Source organism: Caretta caretta, chromosome 1, assembly GCF_965140235.1.
Source record: "Caretta caretta isolate rCarCar2 chromosome 1, rCarCar1.hap1, whole genome shotgun sequence".
NCBI lineage: Eukaryota > Metazoa > Chordata > Testudines > Cheloniidae > Caretta > Caretta caretta.
The window spans coordinates 304,354,352-304,361,608 of NC_134206.1; the positions used below are offsets into that span (position 1 = coordinate 304,354,352).

At 39.7% G+C, this 7,257-nt stretch overlaps 1 long non-coding RNA gene across 1 annotated transcript in view; it reads left to right on the top strand.

Annotated features, from left to right (window-relative positions):
• Positions 1-1,333, top strand: part of LOC142070917 (uncharacterized) — a 38,010-nt gene extending 36,677 nt beyond the window's left edge. Inside the window, exon 4 of the long non-coding RNA XR_012666837.1 lies at positions 379-1,333. This is a non-coding gene — a long non-coding RNA (uncharacterized LOC142070917). The remainder of the gene's footprint in view (positions 1-378) is intronic.
• Positions 1,334-7,257: the final 5,924 nt, after the last annotated feature.

The window sequence follows — 7,257 nt, forward strand, 5'->3', positions numbered from 1 at the left end:
CAGGCAGGCGGTGATGGGAAGATAGATATGGGGGGGGGGGGACAGGGGCTTGGGGCACCAAAATACAAGTTGTCCCAGGGCACCATTTTCCCTAAGGCTGACCCTGAAGTAATTGAATATCCAGTTTTTGAAAACCTTTGTTTCCATAAAGCCTCTGTTACTGTATATATCTAATCTGTCACTTTACTTGTCCCTCTTTCCTCCTGTCACTGCCCTCTCTATGGTATTTACTACAGTGCATTTGTGTATGTGTCGGTTATTTAACTATTTGGTCTTCTGTGATAACATGTGTATTTCATTCCAGCAGAAAAACTAAATTTCTAAGAACTTTGCACCTGACTAATAATAACCTCTTAACAATTGCTCTTTATTTTTCAGGTCTGAAACAGGATCCACTCCCCAGTGCTATATAAATTGCCTTGTTGACATAACAAGTTCAGAAATTAAAAACAACAAAAAAAAGAAATCAGAAAGCATTGATGTGAGTGAAGTATTGACTTGCAGCAGTTTGGTGTGGGATCTAACAGAGCAAAAAGGTGTTTGCAGCTCTCGCTCCCCTACTCGCTGTCAGTGAATTTCAGCTTGTGTCATCTTTCTTAACAATGTACAGTAATAATACCAGCATGGTACAGAAATTGGTATATATGGCTGCACTGTTTAGCAATCAAAAATTCTGTTTCATTTAATAGACATTCTGTGGGTATTAATTATTTCTTCATGCAGCAATGAAGAGGCACTCCCTTGCTGCCTCTTCTCATCATCCCATATATCTGATTAAATTGCTTTTGTCCTCAGAGCTTCTTACAGTGCTGAAGAAAAATGGATGATTCTTTCACACATTTAAATACCAGTTGCATCTTAAGTGTACATAAAGTATCTGAACATATAAAGGAACATCAAAATACAACATGTAGTGATAAATACTGCAGGATATCAGGTGGGAGTTCTTTGTAAAGGATCTATTTTTCTATTGAAGATTACAACACAGTGTTAGCTAATTATCCCCACACATCATTTTATTATCTTCCCTTTCCCATGCTAGCAAGTGCAGCTGTGGGTAATATGTTGCATTTCCTAATTCTCCTATTATTCCTGTGAATCTCCAGCTTATAGACTCCTTTCTTGGCTCCCATCCATTTTTGAGTATTCTGGAACTTTTTAAGGCTGAGCTCTGAAACTAAAGGTTTTGCTTCAGCCCCCAGTGGCTTGCAATAAAATATAAGATGTGGAAAGCATGAAGTCTTGACTGATCCTCTTCTTTGATCTCCTGGAGTTGAGTCTTTCCTTAACTGACTTCCTTCCTCTCTCCCCCTGCCTAGAACTAGACGAAACAAGGACAGAATAGAAGCTGCTGAATTAAATGTATTAAAACACATTTTTAGTTCTTCGAGATCAAGCATATGCAGAAATACAGGCATTCCTTAAAGGAAATAAAAAAGAGTAAGCTTTAATAAACAAAAAAACAAACTCCCGGTGCATTAAAAGGAAAGATGTAATAATTGACCTGAGGGGTAGGTGTGTGTGCGTGTGTGTGGAATTCATTAAATTAAAACACTTTCCACGTATCAAACCTGTATAAGACTTATAGATTTCAGGGCCAGATAGGATCACTGTGATTATTTAGTCTAACCTCCTGTATAACACAGGTCATACACTTCCCCATATTAATTCCTAGAGTGTATCTTTTAGAAAAACATCCAGTCGTGATTTTAAAATGGTCAGTGATGGAGAGTCTACCACTACCCATGGTAAGTTGTTCCAGTACTTAATTACCTTCACTGTTAAAAAAGTATGCCATATTTCCAGTCCTTATTTACAGCAACCTCTTGGAAACAACCTGTTACAAAACCAGAATGTGCCAGCAATTATTTATGTTAAGGTTTTATACTAGTGCCCATCTTCAGAACATCTGAGCACCAGCGAGGGTGTTTTGCTAAGTGGATAGGATAGAAACTGGCTGTGCTGGCTGATTGCCACCCAAAGATCCCCCTCTACTGGGAGAATCCTTGACTGTCCCTTAGGACAACATTATGACTTCTTTGCCCTGCTTTGTTAGCACAAAGCTGTTGCAAGTGGTGCCAAGAATCCACGTTTGAACAGTGAACACACAAAAGTGTGCTAGATGTTACACAGAAACTGACACAGTCCCTCCCCCAAACAGCTTAGAGACAAACTTCCCAAAGTGGCAGCCAGTTTTGAATGCCTCTGGGACAATTTATCCCCCTCCCTCCCGTTTTCCAAGGTACAGAGCCGTCCAAATGCCTGTTGACATCAACAACGAGCTGCAAGTGCTCAGAATATCTAAAAATCCAGGCCACAGAAATCCGAAAAGGAGGCACCCCATGCAGTGGATATCCTTGAAAATATTTGCCTTATGGCCCAAATTCAGACATGGCACATGGTGGAGTATTTTAAACAGAAAAGGGGGATTGGGGGAGAGCAGGAAGGTCAGGGCAGAAGGATTAACAGTTAAAGTAAGATCATAGAAATGTAGGACTGGAAGGGATCTCAAGAGATCATCTAATCCAGTGCTCTGTGCTGAGGCAGGACCAAGTATACCTAGATTATCCCTGACAGATGTTTGTCTAACTGGTTCTTAAAAACCTCCAATGACGGGAATTCCACAAGTTTCCTTTTAACTCTCTGTTGCCTGGTTTTAGGGGATTAATATTATTGTTTATATAATATGGGTTATAGACTCACAGATTAATCTGATCAGAAGATAATATTCTTGTCTCAGAATCAGGCTACACAGAGTTTTGCAAGGACACTGGGGATATATGACAAGGATACTTACACTGAGAACAAAAATACAGCCTTAAAGACTTTTATTGAGATAAATGGAATAATAATCAAATGGGAAAGTAATCAATCAGAATTACAAAGGAAATAACATTGTTCTAGAGGTACATGTGGTATTATATATGATAAAACTTTGTATATTAACATACTCACACCCTTCCAAGGACCAGCCTTGCCTATGGCATGACAAAAGAAACTGATGGACCAGGTTCCTCAATACTCAAGTGAGTGAGAGGCACAGAATTTAGGAGAAGCTAGAGAGCTAAAAAGCTATAGAAAGGCTATAGAAGCTAAATTAAAGCCTGACTAAAACTAACTAACATCGTGTGTTGCTCCTCTTATTGAACCTGAGCGCTACATTTCCACCTTCCTTGTCCAAACTTAATTTCCTCACTCACAAAATATCAGGATATGCTTACTTTATAGGCTGGCATGTTCATATGTATTCATATGACCTATGAGGGAAGATTGAAAAAACTGGGTTTGTCTAGTCTGGAGAAGAGAAGACTGAGAGGGGACATGATAATGGTTTTCAAGTGCATAAAAGGTTGTTAAAAGGAGGAGGGAGAAAAATTGTTCTTCTGAACCTCTGAGAATAGCACAAGAAGCAATGGGCTTAAATTGCAGCAAGGGCAGTTTAGGTTGGACATTAGTAAAAGTGTCCTAACTATCAGAGGGGTTAAGCACTGGAATAAATTGCCTAGGGAGGTTGTGGAATCTCCATCATTGGGGATTTTTAAGAGCAGGTTAGACAAACACCTGTCAGGGATGGTCTAGATAATACTTAGTCCTGCCTTGAGTGCAGGATGACCTCTCAAGGTCCCTTCCAGTTCTATGATTCTATGGTTAACGTCCATTAGCTCATTCTCACATCTGTTATTTCTGGCCTAACTAGTTATTTCCATGTTCTTTGTGGTGTACCTGTTAAGTTTAAAGAGGGCATGAACTTAGGTAGCCATCTATCTATGACAAAGCTCTAACTTGCTCATCCTCACTTGTCTATGCTAAAAGTCACAAAAATATATGCACTAACTTTATGCCTTAGCTCATCAGCACTTACGTAGAGCTAAACATATTTGAAGACTGTTATCAGGTCCCTCCTCAGTCTTCTTTTCTCAAGACTAAACATGCCCAGTTTTGTAAACCTTTCTTCATAGGAAACCTTTTATCATTTTTGTTGTTCTCCTCTGGATTCTCTCCAATTTGTCCAAATCTTCCTTCTAGTGTGTTGCACAGAACTGGATACACTTGAGGCCTCACCAGTGCTGAGTAGAATGGGGACAGTTATCCAGGAGTGCTGGAAAAATTTATATAGTGTGGGGTGCTGAGAGCCATTGAACCAAACTGTAAATCCTGTATATGATGGAAACCATGTTAAGCCAGAGGGTGCAGAAGCACCCCTAGTTCCAGCACCTATGCAGTTACCATGTGTTAACCCAAAGATATGTAACAGCTTGATGGTTCTGCTTAAGCTAGTTGTGTTTTTAACTCCTTTTCATAGTGACATGGCAGACGTGAGCTTTTACCATATGTAAACTGAATCCTTCCATTACTGTAGATTTTTTCACTGTAAAAATCCCTTTTAATTCTTTACTGTCATTCCCAATGTGATATGAAATCCAAGGAATCCATAACCTTTTTACATATTTTCTGCTGTTTGGCTGAAGGTGGGATGTTGAACAACTAAGTTATTCCATAATAAGCCACAGTGATCAAAACAAAAGACAAATAAATATGCTTACTTTTAAAACTAGAGTCTTGAGAGAGAGAGAGAGAGAGGATAAGCTGATCTCAAAAACAGAGCAGGTCTTTGTATGTAGCAAAATGGAGGCTTTTCAATTATTAACACTTGCCATGGTAGTTTATCTACTTTAAATTCACCCAGCCTGAGATGATTAGTGATATACTATTAAGTAAGATATTTCTTACTATTAGAAATGCTCAGGTTGAGCTACTGATTGAGGCACTACACAATGGAGACCAGTCAAACTGCCAGAGCCGTATGTCATTCTTAAAACCATTAACATGCTGTCACCAGTAGATGGACTGAGAAGCAAAAACACACAAGTAGTGGTAATTTTCTACACCTTGATGCTTTAGGAAAAGAGTGCTGCTCACCTCAGAGTCAATCACATACTCTGAAAGGGCACTCGGTTATTCCCACAATGGAAATCTTAAACAACTAGATACCGCAAGCGTCATGGCTTAAATGAAAGTGCAGGTTTGACACTTTATTTTATTTTTCCATTGGGCAGCTATGTAGGGAAGACCTTAATAAACATATTCATTATTTCAGAAGTAATTTTTTTATTCCCCAAAGTGTTCAAAATTGATTTTTTCCTCTTAATTTGAACATGGTATGATTAATGGGAAAATCTGACTAAGCAACCCCATTGTGGTAGATGTGTTAGCTGAGGTGCATGTTGTATATGATCAGTAAGTAAACATACAACTCAAGTTTTACATTTGCCATTGCAATGACTTGTTATCACAACTATACTTATAGATCAGTAATTTAGAATAGAATTAATAAAGGTTTTTTTGTGTGGCAACTTCCTCTGCTGTGTTATTGGAAATATTACTTGCTATGCAAGGTGTGTGGTTTTAAAACCATGTTTGTGACTTTTGGAAACTGTTAAAAAATTAAACCCACAAAAATTACATCAGTATGGTAACACTGCACAATTAAATGCTACATTATAAAAAGATGACAATTTAAAGGCTTTACAAATAACCTTCACTTAGATATCTTGTATTTTTGTGCTAAACATTTAAAATGTCGAGTAATATTTAAGGATTACATTTAATAAGGAAACTGGAAACAAAAATACTATTTGTGCAGTGCAGTCACCATAACATGGCTCTATGACTCTTTCACTTTCTCACCTCTTAATTCATTAGTTTACCTTTTTACCCTTGTGTCAAGGTTCTTTCCCCACTCTGAACTCTAGGGTACAGATGTGGGGACCTGCATGAAAACCCCCTAAGCTTATTCTTACCAGCTTAAGTTAAAACTTCCCCAAGGTACAAACTATTTTACCTTTTGCCCTTGGACTTTATTGCTACCACCACCAAGCGTCTAACTTTATATAACAGGGAAAGAGCCTGCTTGGAAACGTCTTTCCCCCCCAAATCCTCCCCAAACCCTACACACCCTTTCCTGGGGAAGGCTTGATAAAAATCCTCACCAATTTGCATAGGTGAACACAAACTCAAACCCTTGGATCTTAAGAACAATGAAAAAGCAATCAGGTTCTTAAAAGAATTTTAGTAGAAGAAAAAGTAAAAGAATCACCTCTGTAAAATCAGGATGGTAAATACCTTACAGGGTAATTAGATTCAAAACATATAGAATCCCTCTAGGCAAAACCTTAAGTTACAAAAAGACACAAAAACAGGAATCTACAGTCCATTCAGCACAGCTTACTTTCTCAGCCATTTACAGAAAACAGAATCTAATGCATATCTAGCTAGATTGCTTACTAAGTTCTAAGACTCCATTCCTGTTCTGTTCCCAGCAAAAGCATCATACAGGCAGAGAAAGAGCCTTTGTTTCTCCCCCCTCCAGCTTTGAAAGTATCTTGTCTCCTCATTGGTCATTTTGGTCAGGTGCCAGTGAGGTTATCCTAGCTTCTTAACCCTTTACAGGTGAAAGGGTTTTTCCTCTGGCCAGGAGGGATTTTAAAGGTGTTTACCCTTCCCTTTATATTTATGACACCTTGATGATGTGTTAACTTAATTTTTGGCATTTTAACTTTTCAGGGCGATACTGAACCATCCCATGCTAAATCATAGAGAAGAGGGTCAGAGGTCCCAGGCAACTAAAGTGAGAGCCATGAACTAATAATCCTCTCAGGGGAATGAGTTTGAGTCATAGAACCAACCTCCTTTTGTAGCCTCCAACCCCTGTAGATTCATGGAGTGGAAACTCCACCCCCATGGGCAGGCTGCCAACTGCCCTTTCTCACCCCCCACTATCAGTATGGCTGCTGCCAGTGTTGCCTATATCTGTACAAAGCCTTTACTCTCTGGGGTGTGTGTGCCAGCATAGAGCCAGAGTTAATGCTGGAAGATGGAAGTTACAGGGCTGGGCTAAGTTTTCCCAACCTCCTTGGCTCCAGAGTGAGCACTGGGAGTGACTTAAATCAAGTAGCCATTCCCATCCTGGAGCTACTTAGACAGGAGCCACACAATTCTATGTCTCCACACCCCCACCCCCACCCCCACCCCCACTGAATTGGAGCCTGAGCCCCTGCAAAAGACCGACTCTGGTTGCTCCTAGACATGCGGTAGCAATAGGAGAGAAAGGAAGGACTTGGGGGAGGAAGAGGGTTGGAGTGAACCTCTCACATCTCTGAAGCAAACAATAGGCCCTTTTCAGCACACTTTCTCAACCCATGAACTCTTGGTCCTAATCTAGAACATCAGGCTGCAAACTTGTGTCTGGGAAGGGGA